The following is a 19,854-nucleotide window of genomic DNA, read 5'->3' as shown; positions in this document are numbered from 1 at the left end:
CGTATTTGCATGTCACTAATTCTCTTTATGTGTGCCTTTATTGGTTTTGCATTTTACATTTTACATGTTGCTTAAGAATGTTCTGCCTATTTCAAAGTGTCATAAGTAATTTCCTGTATTTTTAATATTTTTTTGTTTCTAAAATAGCTCTTTAAACTTTTGGCGGGAGGGGCTCATTTTCAAAGTAGTAAAATAAGATGACTTGGAGAGAGAAGACAAAATGAAGGAGATGACATTTTATGCAATTCTATCTAGACCCCAGTATTTTGAAATTTGTCTCTATATGAAAACACTTTGATTTGATTATTGGAGCTTACTAGAACAGCACCATGTTCTGGAGAAGGAAACTAAAAATTGCTAGGAAGCTGAAGATTGGGTAAGGGGGCACAATATGCTACAGTAGTAGCAGATCTCCCCACAAGATGGCGTTCATGGTTTAGTAGTTGGTTTTAATTAGTCTATTCTAAATATAACACTGTTGACACTACCAAACACAAAACAGATAGAGGAAAGTTGCATATTGTGAGTGTGATTTAACTTTCTATAGTATCTCAAAATCTAGTGTGTTTTCAACAGATACATACCTTTTTTTCACCTCTCTGATACTGAAACATATTTAGGGAGTACATTATGCAGACAGTAAATACTCCTGCAGTGTCCTCTTGGTTGCATGCTGTTTGGCAAGTACTACCAGCCCAGTCAGAGAAATGGAATGAATGGGAAGTGGGTCACCGATTCTAATCTTGAATGTGGAAAGGGAGAGGAGATAGGCAAGATCACTTAGCAATCAGAATGTGAATCAAAGCACAAAAGGGCAAGACCCAAGACCTTAGAATAATCGGTGGTAGAGTTCACTCCTGAGCTCTGGTTTTTAGCTCTGATTATTAATGAGTAAGATTTGGAGGACAAAACTGTTCTTAGATGCTTTGTTTGGAATCATCATTGATTTATTCCAAGTTTCCTATATTCTACTTCTGACTGACAAGACTGACTCAGATATAAAAGTAACTTATGCCTGCCAGTTGACATGAATCATCAGATGGGGTTGATGGCAAAGGAAATTACCCAGGATCTGATATTAAATCTGACTACCATTGACTGGTATCCCCAATAAGAAATAAATATGGATCTACATCATGTTCTATTATGATTAATTTAAGGTGAAAACCAGCAAATTTGTCTCTGAATTTCACAAAATTTGGATATTTTCATATTATTTCTTAAACTGTTAAACTTTTTTTCTTTTCCATTAAACAGTGGGATGATATTAAATGGCAGCTATTCATAAAGTTTGAAATTCTCCAGTCTATATATAAAATAACATTTTAAGAAATTTTATATTAGAGAATAGCATCCCAATGAGTACTGTTTCAGAAGTTGTTGATAGTTAATGTTGATGTTAGTGCTTTCCAACAAATTTACTCATGGTTCTAATATCTAAAAAAGATTGATTTTCAATAAATATATCTAATGTATATGCATATGAAAATCAATCTATATAGCACATTAAACTTTGAAAATGCATTTTCTAGATTTGAAGCATTCATGAAGAGATCAAAAAATGCATTACTGTTCCCTCTTTTGCACTTACTATCTGGCAAAGCCTGTATTTGATACATTTACAAGATAATTACCTACAGGATATTTTCTCTAACCAAATCTCAAGTTGAGAAATTGCTTAAATTTTGATTAACAAATACTATCCTCATTAATTCAGTGCAGAGAGTCTTACATAATGAATAAAACACACATTTCTTACACTAAAATTGAAGGTCATTTCTAAATCTTTCATTCTAAAACAGTTTTCTACTGGTTGTTCTCCTTTCAGTTTGTTTTTTTGACTGAAATCTGGCTCTGATAGGCTTCCAGCCTTACTAGAACTAAATACTACTAACCTTTCTATCCTAGTTATTTTGTGTGTTTGCCTATTTTCTGTTTGTTTAATGCATCTCTCAAGTCTCCTTTTATTAGTTTTTTTTTTTTTTAATATGCAGACATGCACATGCTAATAAGGTTCTGACCAAAGCCAAGGGCAATATAATAAATAGATCACTGGTCTTTAATTAAGACTATAGATATGTATAAAAATTAAATTGCTTTTTTTGTAAGTGTCATAAATAAAATTCTTCTCCCATAAATAGTCCTCTTTCCACCAAGTCCAGAAATATGCAAAGCAGATCATCATTGCCCTAGAATAGTCATTAAACTTCCCTTTACCAACCCTTGGATCTTTGGCTATACCACTTTTTCATGCTTTCTATATCCCCTTAATGTCTTTAAAATTAGTCTCCTGTTTTCCCCATCTCACTGTCCTGCCTTAATCAAGTCTTTCAACATCCCTTTTTAAATTTTTACAGACATTTTGCTTTATTAACTGCAAGGTTTTTATTTGTAATAAAGGCCAGATGAACTCCATTTCTATATATACATAGAAGCATATTTTCCAAAATAGAAATATGACCATATGATACCAAAATTATTCAGTAGAACCTCAGTTATTTTTGTTGTAACCTCCAAATGTTTTAGCATGGAGTCAGGTGATTTCAATCATTTTAGAACTTTATCCATCAATATGCATGCATCCTGTGAGAGAGAAATGTCTTCAGAATATCCTGTACCTCCAAGATTTTACACATACTATTGCTGTATTTTTTAATGCCTTATCCTTTGTCAGATTGATAAACTAAATTAGTGTCCGCTAAGCATCATTGATGCTTATGTTAACTTAGCAATTATTTTATTTTATATGAGTAACACCAACATTCTTTTTTTTTTTTTAATAAACATATAATGTATTTTTATCCCCAGGGTTACAGGTCTGTGAATCACTAGGTTTACACACTTCACAGCACTCACCATAGCACATACCCTCCCCAATGTCCATAACCCCACCCCCCTCTCCCGACCCCCCTCCCCTCAGCAACCCTCAGTTTGTTCTGTGAGATTAAGAGTCACTTATGGTTTGGCTCCCTCCCAATCCCATCTTGTTTCATTTATTTTTCTATCCCCCTAACCCCCCATGTTGCATCTCCATGTCCTTATATCAGGGAGATCATATGATAGTTGTCTTTCTCTGATTGACTTATTTCGCTAAGCATGATACCGTCTAGTTCCATCCACGTCATCACAAATGGCAAGATTTCATTTCTTTTGATGACTGCATAGTATTCCATTAACACCAACATTCTTATTAACACTTTTCTTGGAGTATATTCATTTTTTTAAAATTTGTCTTATTCTAAACAAAACACATGGAAACTAATGGCTTAAAATAAAATAAAAAATTCTTCTGTTCATATTGGAGAAACTAGTATTATACTGGAATTTAAATTCTTGAAATTAAAAAAAAAAAGTAGCTACTGTAAATATACCCAAAGACTTACAAAGATATATGTATAGATTAAAGAAATGGAAGATAATGTAAGTATAGATTAAGGAGGTAGAATTTATAGAGTTTAAAAATATAATACGTGAAGTAAAAAATTCATTGAATGGGTCTACTAGCAGATTACACTCTACAGGAAGAAAAGGTCAGTTAACTTAAGGATATAAGAACAGAAACTATTCAAACTGTAGCACAGAGAAAAAAAAAAGGTAAGAAAAGCCATTTAAAAAATTTCAGTGAACTGTGGGGAAATATCAAGGGTTTCCATATTTCATGAATTGAAGTCCCAGAAGATGAAGAAAGAGTAGGGCAGAAAGAAATAACTTCAAGAAATAATGCTACCTTTTTTCCCCAAGTTTGACAAAAACTATAACTCAAATATCCAAAGATATTAATGAAATCACAGGAAAAAGTATGAAGCAAACCACACCTAAAAATACTATAATCAAAACTGGTAAAAAAAAAATCATTAAAAGCATGATAAAAGCAATAAGGGAAGAAAAGACACCTTCCTGTAGGGAAATAAATAAGCAAATTACAGACCCTTGATCAAAAAAATGAAATTCTGAAGTCAGTAGAAGGAGATCATCAAGGTCCTGAGAGAAAAATCAAAATTGATAACCTAGAATTCTCTATCCAGTGAACTACAAAAATGAAGAAAAATAAAAGGTTGAGGGCATATAACAGAGAATTTGTCTCTAATGGATCTGTACAATATAAAATGTTAATGACATCTCTTCAAGCTGAAAAGAAATAAAAGAGTTGGAACAGCAATAGCATAATAATATGAAGTATTTTATAAATACAATTTTAGGAGTCCATTTCCTCATTTTTGAAATTTCTTTAAAAGATAAGTGACTGTTGAAAGTAAACATAACAATATATTTTAGTTTCTAACATAAGTAATGGTAAAAGTATAAGAAAAAAATTAAACACAGAACAAGAAATAGAACTATGCTATTTGTAGATCTTTCACATTTATGTGCAAAGCAGTGTAGATAGTATGCAGATATTATTTGGAAGTATACTATATAACTTTAAAATGCATACAATAAACTCTAGAGCAATGACTAAAAAATGAAAATAGGCTAAACCAGTAATAGAGGTAAAATGGAATCCTAAAATATTTTCAATTGCCAAAAAAGGAAAGTAGAAAAAAAAAAAAAAAGAACAGAGTAGATGGGAAAACACACAAAACAAAATAGCAAAATGATAAGTCAAAATGTAACATAAGTAAGTGGAAATGATCTAAATAATCCAATTAAAATTTAGAAATTGTCAGATTAGACATAAAATAAGATCAATTACAGGCTATCTAAAAGAGTATTTCAATATAAAGATAGTGATAGTAAAAAGTAAAAGAATTAAAAAGTTAAATCCTGAAATACTGATCAAATACATCTGTGCTAGCTATATTAATATCAAAGTGGACTTCATAAAAATCAATATTACCAGCAATAGCCATATAAAATATATTTATACTATTCAGACTTAATAAGATTTTTGAAACATAAGTACATAACTTCTAAAAATTTGAGAGAATTTTTGGCCATCATATTTATACATGTTTTGTATGTCTCATTCTCTTTCCATTTGGGAATCCAATTATATGTATATATGTTAGACTTTTTGTCCCATAGGTTTCTGAGTCTGTTTCTTAAGTTTTGGGGTTTTTTTAAAGGTTTTATTTATTTGACAGATAGAGATTACAAGTAGGCAGAGAGGCAGAGAGAGAGGAAGAAGCAGGCTCCCTGCTGAACAGAGAGCCTGATGCAGGGCTCGATTGATTCCAGGACCCTGAGATCATGACCTGAGCTGAAGGCAGAGGCTTAACCCACTGAGTCACCCAGGTGCCCCTATTTCTTAAGTTTTTGTTTTCTACAGATCTAGTAATATCTATTAAACCATGTTCAGATTAAACCATGTTCATATCTAGTAATATCTATTAAACCATGATACACTCCTTTGTCATCTCCATTTTGATCTCAACTTCATCCATTGAATATTTAATATCAGGTGTCATATTTTTCAGTGCTAAAATTTTCCATGTGCTTCTTTTTAAATTTTCTTTCTCCTGATATTTTCTATATTCTTCATTGTGAGTGTATTTTCTTTTATGTCTTTTATGTTTTCTTATCACAGACATTGTGAATAATATATTGTGGAGAATCTTGACTCTGCTATATCCACAAAAGAATCTTGATGTTTTGTTTTAGGAAACAACCAACTTGTGTAGAGTCAAACTGCAAACTTTATTGCTTGGAAAAGAGTTTAAATCGCTGTTCATTATTTTTTCACTGCTATCAATCTGTCTTGGAATTCCATGATGTAAGAGTCAGCCAAAAATTGGAAAGATTTCTTAAGTAGAATATGTAGCTCCTTATCAGGGTCTTTTCTTTCTGGGACTTGCTCCTTCCTTTCCAGAGCTGGCTCAGGTCCTTACAATTACATTATGAAGTAGTTATTATATTCCCTTTCTACAGAGCAATAAACTGAAGCATGTAGTAATTAAATCATATGCTTGTGTTAATACAAGTGAAACAACAGTTTTTAAATTAAGTTTTTTGTGAATTCACGCCATGTTATACAGCTTAATGTATCTGAACACTAGAGAAATATTTTAAATTCTAGGGTTGGGAATTTTCCAAGAATATTTTGAGAAAATTTATCAGTATGAGAAATTCCAAAATTCAGGAAAAATATCATCAGTTTCAAAATTAACTTTTTGAAGGCAGACTGACTTTCTATGTTTTATAAGATTCTGATGATCTGAAAGAGTGAACTGAACATGAAAGAGTCCTAGGAAAGCAATATATTAATTACAAAAATCAGAAAACGATGTAATCTTCTGTAAAAAGACCAGTGTTTCATGAAAAGTTCTTGGGTTTTATGCTCTATCATTTCCTAAGTGTGTGGAGCATTGAATAACACATGAAATCCTCCATTTTTTGAGGTAAATAAAAAGACTTAATAAAACAACATAAGAAGGAACAAATGTCAAGGAAGTTGGTCTCAATAAATAGAGTTTCTAAGTTTGTCATAGATGAGATTTTCCACCAAACTGCTTCCTTTCTGCAATTTATATAGGCAATTAAAATCTTGAATTAATCACCAACTGATTCCTTGCTCAGTACCACTTCTGGAGCAATTTTGATTTTATATCTGTCTCTGGAGACTAAGTGATAGGCAATAGTTTTCTGAATAATTCCTGGACAATGCAACAAAGTCAGGGGTAAAAATAAGGTCAGAGAAAAGAAGAATGAAAGTTGAAATGCAATCAATGTTTTGTGGAAAACAATGCCATGATTGGAACTCATTGAGTATAAAAACAGCTTTGAGAATGAAAAGATGAAGCCTGAAAGCACGAAGAATTCTTATTTTAAGTAGAAAAGAAAAATGAAGAAAGTGATTACAGTATTAGCAAGGAAAGAGTGTGATTATAGGGAGGAGGTAGATTAAATTAAATTAAATTAAACTGAGAAATAAGTAGTTAAGTATAAGGTTTCTGCCTTCCATGTGTGATTTTCCTGTTTTGGTTTTTAGATATCTGTTGACCTGTCACACATTTGAAAATCACAATAAATCATTACTGTTCTATTTACCTTCTGGCTATTGTAACATCCCTTTTCTTAAAATCCCCTACTATATATTCTTTTAAAAATGCAATGTGAAAAATATGTGTCAGTATGTATAATAGCCTTATGGAAACTAGTACAACATATAATCTTTTTAATTTTTTTCTCATTTGAAGCCATGTATTGAGTGTTTCTATGGCCTAATAATGGTATAGTTATTTGGAATAGATTGATATACTATTACTGCCAAATAAAATTTGATCCTGTTGTCCTGTTCAAGTATTGTATTATTCTTGAACAATTTTACATTATATAGTATTAGCACTATTATATTCTAGACATAATATATTTTTTTCCAAAAAAAAAATCTGAAAAGATATTATATTTCTATAAAATCCTTTTATGGTTGTCCTTCAAAGTCATGAGTTAGGCAAATAGTCTTATTTCCTTCCATTGTTTTCTTAATATCAAAACAGAAACATTTTAAATGCAGGCATGACTGAGTAGCTCAGTCAGTTAAACATCTGCCTTTGGCTCAGATCATGATCCCAGGGGATCTGAAGGCACAAGGAGAAGGAGGCTCCTTGCTCTCTGTCTCTGACAGATGACTAAATAAAATCTTTAAAAGTATATTTTTTATATCATACAAGATTTTTAAAAAATATATGTATTGATACTAATCTATTTTTTTAGAAATTGAATTTTTTTTAGATTTTAAATTTATTTGACAGAGAATGAGAGAAAGAGAGAACACAACTAGGCAGAGTGGCAGGCAGAGGGAGAGGGACAATCAAGTTCTCCACTGAGCATAGAGCCAGATGCCAGGCTGAATGCACTGCTTGATCCCAGGACTCTGGGATCATAACCTGAGCTGAAGGCAGATGCTTAACTGACTGAGCCACCCAGGTGTCCCTGATACTAATTAATCTTAATCTACAAAGGGAATGGCTGATTCACAAGTTGTTTAAATTGATTTAATTTCTCATTGAAAGTTTTAGAATTAAAAATAGATTTTCTTGAGGACACAAAATTTTATTTTAACATGAAAAATTAATTTTAAGCACTCAATAAATTAGTATTATATTATAAGGAGTATTTATTCAATGAACCCAAAGCTTATTAGAAGTATTTTGCCTAGGGACGCCTGGGTGGCTCAGTTGGTTAAGCCACTGCCTTCGGGTCAGGTTATGATCCCGGAGTTCTGGGATCGAGTCCCGCATCGGGCTCCTTGCTTGGCAGTGAGCCTGCTTCCTCCTCTCTCTCTGCCTGCCTCTCTGCCTGCTTGTGTACCCTCTCTCTCTGACAAATAAATAAAATCTTAAAAAAAAAAAAGAAGTATTTTGCCTAGACTTCTATTTACTGAACCACCAGGGATATTTAAGTTGTAATTTAACACTTGGAGCATATTTTTATAAAGTGTAAGTGATGTTAAATTAGAAGATATAAGAAGGGGTAATCTAGGGAGCAGAAGAGAGTAGATAAAAATTCTGGGAAGCAAATATTTCTACTTTTAGATAAATACGAAGAATTACCAGTTGAGATGATTACAGCCATAAGATTACATGAAATTTCAAAGACTACATTGTAATAAACAATATTGTAAAGATGCCCCAGTTTTGTTTCAATGAGCAAAAGTATCTATTAAAAAAGACTTTTCTGGGTTTTAATTATTGTTTTGCAGCTGTTGTGGATATGGTGGTAAGTTGCCTTAATAAATTTGTATACACTATTTTATTTTCATTAATTATTTTTATTAACATATATTGTATTAGCCCCAAGGGTACAGGTCTGTGATTCATCAGGCTTACACATTTAACAGCACTCACCATATCACATACACTCCCCGATGCCAATAACCCAACCACCCTCTCCATACACCCTCCCCCCAGCAACCTCAGTTTGTTTTGTGAGATTAAGAGTATGTTATGGTTTGTCTCCTTCCTGATCCCATATGGTTTCATTTTTTTCCTTCCCTACCCACCAAACCCCCCACCCTGCCTCTCAAATTCCTCATATCAGAGAGAATATATGATAATTATCTTTCTCTGATTAACTTATTTCACTTAGCATAATACCCCCTAGTTCCATCAACATCCTCACAAATGGCAAGATTTCATTTCTTCTTTTTTTAAATTTTTTATTTCTTTTTTATTTTTTTATAAACATATAATGTATTTTTTTTATCCCTGAGGGTACAGGTCTGTGAATCGCCAGGTTTACAAACTTCACAGCACTCTCCATAGCACATACCCACCCAATGTCAATAAACCCACTCCCCCTCTCCCAAACCCCACTCCCCCCAGCAACCCCCAGTTTGTTTTGTGAGATTAAGAGTTACTTAAGGTTTGTCTCCCATCTTGTTTCATTTATTCTTCTCCTATCCCCCAACCCCCCATGTTGCATCTCCACTTCCTCATATCAGGGAGATCATATGATAGTTGTCTCTCTCCGGGTTACTTATTTCACTAAGCATGATACCCTCTAGTTCCATCCACGTCGTCGCAAATGGCAAGATTTCATTTCTTTTGATGGCTGCATAGTATTCCATTGTGTATATATAACACTCTTCTTTATCCATTCATCTGTTGATGGACATCTAGGTTCTTTCCATAGTTTGGTTATTGTAGACATAGCTGTTATAAACATTCGGGTGCACGTGCCCCTTTGGATCACTATGTTTGTATCTTTAGGGTATATACCCAGTAGTGCAATTGCTGGGTCATAGGGTAGTTCTATTTTCAACATTTTGAGGAACCTCCATGCTGTTTTCCAGAGTGGTTGCACCAGCTTGCATTCCCTAACAGTGTACGAGGGTTCCCCTTTCTCCACATCCTCTCCAGCATCTGTCATTTCCTGACTTGTTAATTTTAGCCATTCTGACTGGTGTGAGGTGATATCTCATTGTGGTTTTGATTAGTATTTCCCCGATACCAAGTGATGTGGAGCACATTTTCATGTGTCTGTTGGCCATCTGGATGTTTTCTTTGCAGAAATGTCTGTTCATGTCCTCTGCCCATTTCTTGATTGGATTGTTTGTTCTTTGGGTGTTGAGTTTGCTAAGTTCCTTATACATTTTGGATACTAGCCCTTATCTGATATGTCGTTTGCAAATATCTTCTCCCATTCTGTCAGTTGTCTTTTGGTTTTGTTAACTGTTTCCTTTGCTGTGCAAAAGCTTTTGATCTTGATGAAATCCCAATAGTTCATTTTTTGCCCTTGCTTCCCTTGCCTTTGCCGTTGTTCCCAGGAAGATGTTGCCGCGCCTGAGGTCAAAGAGGTCAAAGAGGTTGCTGCCTGTTTCTCCTCAAGGATTTTGATGGATTCCTTTCTCACATTGAGGTCCTTCATCCATTTGGAGTCTATTTTCGTGTGTGGTGTAAGGAAGTGGTCCAATTTCATTTTTCTGCATGTGGCTGTCCAATTTTCCCAGCACCATTTATTGAAGAGGCTGTCTTTTTTCCATTAGACATTCTTTCCTGCTTTGTCAAGGATTAGTTAACCATAGAGTTGAGGGTCTATTTCTGGGGTATCTATTCTGTTCCATTGATCTATGTTTCTGTTTTTGTGCCAGTACCATGCTGTCTTGATGATGACAGCTTTGTAATAGAGTTTGAAGTCCAGAATTGTGATGCCACTAACTTTGGCTTTCTTTTTCAATATTCCTTTGGCTATTCGAGGTCTTTTCTGGTTCCATATAAATTTTAGGATTATTTGTTCCATTTCTTTGAAAAAAATGGATGGTATTTTGATAGGGATTGCATTAAATGTGTAGATTGCTTTAGGTAGCATAGACATTTTCACAATATTTATTCTTCCAATCCAGGAGCATGGAACATTTTTCCATTTCTTTGTGCCTCCCTCAATTTCTTTCATGAGTACTTTATAGTTTTCTGCATATAGATTCTTAGCCTCATTGGTTAGGTTTATTCCTAGGCTATCTTATAGTTTTGGGTGCAATTGTAAATGGGATTGACTCCTTAATTTCTCTTTCTTCTGTCTTGTTGTTGGTGTACAGAAATTCAACTGATTTCTGTGCATTGATTTTATATCCTGACACTTTACTGAATTCCTGTACAAGTTCTAGCAGTTTGGGAGTGGACTCTTTTGGATTTTCCACATATAGTATCATATCATCTGTGAAGAGTGATAGTTTGACTTCTTCTTTGCTGATTTGGATGCCTTTAATTTCCTTTTGTTGTCTGATTGCTGAGGCTAGGACTTCTAGTACTATGTTGAATAGTAGTGATTATAGATATCTCTGCCATGTTCCTGACTTTAGCGGAAAAGCTTTCAGTTTTTCTCCATTGAGAATGATATTTGTGGTGGGTTTTTCAAAGATGGCTTTGATAATATTGAGGTATGTGCCCTCTATCCCTACACTTTCAAGAGTTTTGATCAGGAAGGGATGCTGTACTTTGTCAAATGCTTTTTCAGCACCTATTGAGAGTATCATATGGTTCTTGTTCTTTCCTTTATTAATGTGCTGTATCACATTGATTGATTTGTGGATGTTGAGCCAACCTTGCAGCCCTGGAATAAATCCCCCTTGGTCGTGGTGAATAATCCTTTTAATGTACTGTTGGTTCCTACTGGCTAGTATTTTGGCGAGAATTTTTGCATCTGTGTTCATCAAGGATATTGGTCTGTAGTTCTCTTTTTTGGTGGGATCCTTGTCTGGTTTTGGGATCAAGGTGATGCTTGCCTGATAAGATGAGTTTGGAAGGTTTCCTTCCATTTCTATTTTTTGGAACAGTTTCAGGAGAATAGGAATTAGTTCTTCTTTAAATGTTTGGTAGAATTCCCCTGGGAAGCCATCTGGCCCTGGGCTTTTGTTTGTTGGGAGATTTTTAATGGCTGTTTCAATCTCCTTACTGGTTATGGGCCTGTTCAGGTTTTCTATTTCTTCGTGGTTCAGTTGTGGTAGTTTATATGTCTCTAGGAATACATCCATTTCTTCCAGATTGTCAAATTTGTTGGCGTAGAGTTGCTTATAGTATATTCTTATAATTGTCTGTATTTCTTTGGTTTTAGTTATGATCTCTCCCCTTTCTTCATGATTTTATTTATTTGGGTCTTTTTTCTTTTTGATAAGTCTGGCCAGGGGTTTATCAATCTTATTAATTCTTTCAAAGAACCAGCTCCTAGTTTCGTAGATTTGTTCTATTGTTTTTTTGGTTTCTAGTTCATTGATTTCTTCTCTGATCTTTATGATTTCTCTTCTCCTGCTGGGTTTAGGGTTTCTTTCTTGTTCTTTCTCCAGCTCCTTTAGGTGTAGGGTTAGATTGTGTACTTGAGACCTTTCTTGTTCCTTTAGAAAGGAACTCTCAGGACTGCCTTTGCTCTGTCCCACAGATTTTTGAACCATTTTTTTTCATTATCATTTGTTTCCATGAATTTTTTAAATTCTTCTTTAATTTCCTGGTTGACCCATTCATTCTTTAGAAGGATGCTATTTAGTCTCCATGTATTTGGGTTCTTTCCAAATTTCCTCTTGTTATTGAGTTCTAGCTTCAGAGCATTGTGGTCTGAAAATAGGCAGGGAATGATCCCAATCTTTTGATACTGGTTGAGACCTGATTTGTGACCCAGGATGTGATCTATTCTTGAGAATGTTCCATGTGCACTAGAGAAGAATGTGTATTCTGTTGCTTTGAGATGGAATGTTCTGAATATATATGTGATGTCCATCTGGTCCAGTGTGTCATTTAAGGCCTTTATTTCCTTGTTGATCTTTTGCTTGGATGATTTTTCCATTAAGGGAGTGGGTTGTTAAAGTCCCCTACTGTTATTGTATTATTGTCAATGTGTTTCTTTGATTTTGTTATTAATTGGTTGATATAGTTGGCTGCTCCCACGTTAGGGGCATAGATATTTAAAATTGTTAAATCTTCTTGTTGGACCGACCCTTTGATTATGATATAGTGTCCCTCATCATCTCTTATTATAGTCTTTAGCTTAAAGTCTAATTGATCTGATATAAGGATTGCCACCCCAGCTTTCTTCTGATCCCCATTAGCATTGTAAATTGTTTTCCACCCCCTCATTTTAAATCTGGAGGTGTCTTCGCATCTAAAATGAGTTTCTTGTAGGCAACATATAGATGGGTTTTGTTTTTTTATCCATTCTGATACCCTGTGTCTTTTGATTGGGGCATTTAGCCCATTAACTTTCAGGGTAACTATTGAGAGATATGAATTTAGTGCCATTGTATTGCCTGTAAGGTGACTGTTACTGTATATTGTCTCTGTTCCTTTCTGGTCTGCTACTTTTAGGCTCTATTTTTGCTTAGAGGACCACTTATTTCCTATAGAGCTGGTTTGGTGTTTGCAAATTCTTTTAATTTTTGTTTGTCCTGGAAGCTTTTTATCTCTCTTATTTTCAATGATAGCCTAGCTGGATATAGTATTCTTGGCTGCATGTTTTTTCTCATTTAGTGCTCTGTATATATCATGCCAGTTCCTTCTGGCCTGCCTGGTCTCTGTGGATGAGTCTATTGCCAGTCTCACATTTCTACCATTATATGTTAAAGACTTCTTGTCCCAGGCTTCTTTCATGATTTTCTCCTTGTCATGAAGACTCGTAAGTTTTACTATTAGATGATGGGGTGTGGGCCTATTTTTATTGATTTTGAGGGGTGTTCTCTGTGCCTCCTGGATTTTGATGCTTATTCCCATTGCCATAATAGGGAATTATCTAATATACTTTGCTCCTATATTCCTTGTGCCCCTTTCTCTCTTTCTTCTTTTTCTGGGATCCCAATTATTCTAATATTGTTTCATCTAATGGTATCACTTATCTCTCAAATTCTCCCCTCTTGGTCCAGTTGTTGTTTGTCTCTTCCTTAGTTTCTTTATTCTCCATCATTTGGTCTTCTATATCATTAATTCTCTCTTCTGTCTTATATATCCTGGCAATAAGAGCCTCCATTTGTAATTGTACCTCATTAATAGCTTTTCTGATTTCAACTTGGCTAGATTTTAGTTCTTTTATTTCTCCAGAAAGGGTTTTTCTAATATCTCCCATGCCTTTTTCAAGCCCAGTTGGCATCTTGATAATCATCATTCTGAACTCTATTTCTGACATATTACCAATTCCCATATTGATTAGGTCCCTAGCCCTCAGTACTACCTCTTATTCTTTTGTGTTGAGATTTTCCACCTTGTCCTTTTATCCAGATAAGAATATATAAACTAAAGAATAAAATACTAAAAGTGTGGCAAAGACCCCTGAAAAATGTTTGCTAACCAAATCAGAAGAGACCCAAAATCAGGGGGAGAAAAAGGGTGCAAAAAGAAATAAATGTTTTTTTAAAGATTTTTTAAATTTTTTATTTATATTTTTTATTTGACAGACGGAAATCACAAGTAGGCAGAGAAGCAGGCAGAGAGAGAGGAGGAAGCAGGCTCCCTGCTGAGCAGAGAGCCCGATGCGGGCTTATTTATTTATTTATAAATATATTTATAAATATATGATTTATAAATATGGAGCTTATAAAAAGCTCCATAGAGCTTTGGAGGACAGGAATGAAAATGGCACCCTCCCAATCTCTGGCCTGGAGGAGCCAAGAGCTCAGCACCCCACTCCTCAGTGCACCTTCAGAGAAAAGCAGTCCATCCCTCCCATCTCCCTGGTCTCTGGCCACACTCTGAGCTCACCTGGCCTGTGGCTGCACATTTCTATCTCTGGTTCATGGACCCATTTGGAATCTCCAAACCCAGCAGATTCCTGCCACACACTCCTGCTCCACTCCTCCCAGAAGAGGAAGTAGAGGGTCTCTCAGGATTTGTCACCTGACTGGTCCCTGCTTGAAGAACAGTGACCCAACTGTGCCTTGGATCATGGTTTAGGGTAACCCCGATCTGAGAGCTCACTCCTCGGCTCCATCTCTATAGTTGACTTCCTCACTCCGATACCTGGGAACTCTGCCACACTCAAACACTCTTGGTCTTTCTGTGACCCCATGGCACCTGAGACCACACTGTCCCCACAATGGCTCCAACCCCGCCCCCCCTTACCCTCTGGAGTGATGTCCCTCAGTGGAAGAGACTTCTAAAAGTTATAATTTTGTGCTCTATTGCTCCACTGCTTGCCGGGAGCTAGCCCCAGCCCCCATGATCTATCTTTCTATCATTTCAGATTCACTTCTCCGCATGTCCTACCTTCTCAAAAGTGGTCAATTTTCTGTTCCTAGAATTGGTGCTTTTCTTCTCTTCTATCTCCTATTGAATTTGTAGGTGTTCAGAATGTTTACTATTTTTTTTTTGAAGAATGACCTAATTTCAAACTGAAAGGAACTATGAAAGTGAAAGATTTAAGAAAAAGTTGAATTTTTAGAGAACATAGTTGTTGTTTTAAGCAAATAAATTAAACAGTTACATGTTCATCATCTTGATCATGGTGGTCATTTCAGTAGTGAACAAATATCCTCAAATATCAAACTGTACACTTTAATTATGTGTGGTTAAATGTATATCAATTGTATCTCAATACAACTAAGAAAACAAAACCGGCACAGCGGAGTCTCACTTTAATATAAAAGTTTCCTGAGGTCTTGGCCCTTAAAAAGGCCCTCTAGTGCCTTTCAAAAAATCTCACCAGTCACTCATTTATAAAAATCCCTTGATCATTTTTATTCAGAATTACACATTGTAATAAATAATTTTGTAATGAAGTTGCAGTGAGTGAATGAATGCTCATGTTCATTTTAGTATATTTTCATACAATGTATAATTGTCTTCAGGGTAAGTCAGGAACTCTAAAGATCTTATAACAAGTTCATGTTCATGGAAATAATTTATAATTAGCTGGATAATGTAAAATCAAATTAGCCCAAACCATAAATGACTCTTAATCTCATAAAACAAACTGGGGGTTGCTGGGGGGAGGTGGGGCTGGGAGAGGGGGAGGGGGTTATGGACATTGGGGAGGGTATGTGCTATCGTGAGTGCTGTGAAGTGTGTAAACCTAGGGATTCACAGACCTGTGCCCCTGGGGATAAAAATACATTATATGTTTATAAAAACATATAATATGTTTATATTTTAATATAATATTTATATTTTAATATAATATAAAAAACATAATATGTTTATAAAAACATATAATGTATTTTTATCCCCAGGGGCACAGGTCTGTGAATGACATGGAGGACATTGGGAGATGGAGAGGAGAAGGAAGTTGAGGGAAATTGGAAGGGGAGGCGAACCATAAGAGACTATGGACTCTGAAAAACAACCTGAGGGTTTTGAAGGGGCGGGGGTAGGAGGTTGGGGGAACCAGGTGGTGGGTAGTAGGGAGGGCACGTATTGCATGGAGCACTGGGTGTTATGCAAAAATAATTTAACTTACACAATGGACACCTTATATAAATGTTAGAGAAATAATTTCTGAGATATTATGTTAATGGAAATAATTTAATAATTAAATTATGTATTAGATTTAACTTCCCATTTTATTATACTTAAAGGGGTTATATACTGGTCATTCTATATAGTTGCTTGTGATATTTGAGAGTAGGGTTTGGACCACTGAATTAATGATACAATGTGTCCCAACAGAAAACCAATAGGAAAATAGTAGATTTAAACAACACTATAAACCAAACAGACCTAATAGACCAGCCAAAAACATTCTGTCCAAAAACAGTAGATACACATTTTTCTTAAGTATACACAAAACTTTGTCCTGAATAGGTCACAAACTAGGTGACAAAACAAGTCTTAACAAACTTGAGAAGTTTGAAATCATTCCAAGTATCTTTCCTCATTATAATGGAATGAAACTAAGAATCAACAATAAAATGAACATGAGAAATATCATGAATATATGAAAATTAAATATACTCTTGAACAAACACTGGACCAAAGAAGACCTCAAATGGAAATTAGAGTATAGGTCGTGACAAACTGAAATGAAAATATAACTTATCAAAACTTATGGGATATATATAGCAAAAGCAGAATAAGAATTTTATACTACTAATTATCTACATTAAAAAGGAAGACAGATCTCAAATTACAGCCTAACTTTACATTTCAAGGAACTAGAAAATAAACCAAAGAGTAAGCCCAAAGTTAGCAAAAGGAAGGAAATACTGAAGATTAAAGTAGAAAAAATGAAATAGATAACAGAAAACTAATAGAAAAACTTGTCAAAGAAAAGTTGGGTTTTTAAAGATAAAACAAATCAGCAAGCACTTGACTAACCAAATATTTTTTTTGAATGAGAGAACTCAAATATGTAAAAATCAGAATTGAAAGAGGAGACATTGAAAATGATGCTACAGAAAATTTTTAAAATATTAGGGACCATTGGAAATAATTAAACATCAATAAATTGGAATGTTTAGAATAAATGGATAAACCCTTAGAAATATACAACTTCCCAGGGGTACAGGTCTGTGTATCGCCAGGTTTACACACTTCACAGCACTCACGATAGCACATACCCTCCCCAATGTCCATAATCCCCTCTCCCTCTCCCAACCCCACCTCCCCCCAGCAACCCCCAGTTTGTTTTGTGAGATTAAGAGTCATTTATGGTTTGTCTCCCTCCCAGTCCCATCTTGTTTCATTTATTCTTCTCCTATCCCCCTAACCCCCCATGTTGCTTCTCCATGTCCTCATATCAGGGAGATCATATAATAGTTGTCTTTCTCCGATTGACTTATTTCACTAAGCATGATACCCTCTAGTTCCATCCATGTCATCGCAAATGGCAAGATTTCATTTCTTTTGATGGCTGCATAGTATTCCATTGTGTATATATACCAATCTTCTTTATCCATTCATCTGTTGATGGACATCTAGGTTCTTTCCATAGTTTGGCTATTGTAGACATTGCTGCTATAACCATAAGAGACTATGGACTCTGAAAAACAACCTGAGGGTTTTGAAGGGTCAGGGGTGGGAGGTTGGGGGAACAGGTGGTGGGTAATGGGGAGGGCACGTTTTGCATGGAGCCCTGGGTGTTGTGCAAAAACAATGAATACTGTTATGCTGAAAAAATAAATAAAAAAATAAATAAATTTAAAAAAAGAAAAAAAAGAAAAAGAAATATACAACTTCCCAAAAATGAATCACAAAGAAATAGTCTGAAGAAACCAATAATAAATAAAGAGATTGAATCAGTTAATCAAAAACTTTTTTCCAGTAGGGATACCTGTTGGTGGCTTAGTCAGTTAAACATCTGCCTTTAGCTCAGGTTGTGATCCCAGGGTCCTGGGATTGAGCCCCACATCAGGCTTTCTGCTCAGCAAGGAGCCTGCTTCTCCCTCTCTCTCTGCTCTCCACCCCCCTGCTTGTGCTCTCTTGCTGGCTCACTCTTTCTCTGTTAAATAAATAAATAAATAAAAACTTTAAAAAAAAAAAAAAAAAAAAGCTTTCCAATGAAGAAAATCCTAGTACCAGATGGCTTCACAGATTAATTATATCAAATATTTAAAGAATTGATGCCAATCCTTGTTAAACTTTTCCCAAAAATATAAGACACTGAGGCCAGTATCATCTTGATATCAAAGATAGACAAAGACATCACAAGAAAACTATCAGACAATATGCTTGATGACTATGGATGCAAAAATTCTCAACAATATATTAACAAACCTAATTTTAAAGCATATTGAAAGAATTGTACCTCATGATAAAGTGAGACTTATTCCTTGAATAAGATGGTTTAACATATCTTAGTCAAGCAATGTGATATGCCATAGTAACAGAATGTAGGATAAAAATCATATGATCATCTTGATAGTTGAAGAAAAATATGAAAAAATTCAACACCATTTCAGGATAAAAACTCTGAAAAAAAAGAGAAAATTCATCCTAGAAGAAACTTACCTAAACACAATAAAGTTCACATATGAAAAACCTGCAACTAACATCATACTGAATTATGAAAAACTGAAAGCTTTTTCTCTGAGAAGCAGGGATGCATACTCTGACCACATCTGCTCAAAAGTACTAGAAGTCCTAAACAGAGCAATTAAGTTAGAAAAATAAATAAAAGACATCTAAATCATACGGGAAGAAGTAAAATTGTCTGTTGAAAATGTAAGATTTGATATATACACAACCCTAAAAATTCCACAAAAAATACTAATATTTTCCTAATAAAATTTTTGTATTAGTACTAATAAATGTGTTGGGTCACAAAAGACAAAACCAATATACAAACATAAGTTGTGTTATTATATGCTAACAATGAACTATGTGAAAAGAAAATTGTTAGTTTGTAATTTGAAAACTTTTGTAATAGCATCAAAAACAAATACTTAGAAATAAACTGAATAAAAAATGTGAATTACCTGTACATTGAAAACTATAAAACATTGACAAAAGAAATAAAAGCAGACATAAATAGATTGGCATGCCAGGTCATGGATAAGAAGAATTAGCATTATTAAAACGAACATACCACTCAAATCAATCTTCAGATTTTGCTCAACCTCTATCTAAAACAAGTGGCATATTTTGCAAAAATAAAAAATAAAAAATTCATATGGAAACAGAAAAGACCCAGATTTGTCAAAACAATTTTGGAAGAACAAAGATAGAGTCATTGTGCTTCCTAATTTCAATATACATTATGAAGCTATGTAAACCAAGCAGTAGGATACTGGAATTAAAACAACAACAAACAACAACAAAAAAACCTGTATATAGTCTAATGGAACAAAACAGGGCCCAGAAATAAATCCACATGTATATGGCCCACTGATCTTTGATGGGAGTTCTAAGAATACACAATGAGAAAAAGATAATCTTCAATAAATGATGTTGAGAAAATCAGATAGTCACATTCAATAGGATGTAATTGAAACTTCATCTTATACCATATGCAAAAATTAACTTGCAATGGATTAAAAATTTACATGTAATATCAGAAACTGTAAAA

Source organism: Meles meles, chromosome 2, assembly GCF_922984935.1.
Source record: "Meles meles chromosome 2, mMelMel3.1 paternal haplotype, whole genome shotgun sequence".
NCBI classification, from domain to species: Eukaryota; Metazoa; Chordata; class Mammalia; order Carnivora; family Mustelidae; genus Meles; species Meles meles.
This window is presented reverse-complemented; position numbering follows the sequence as displayed.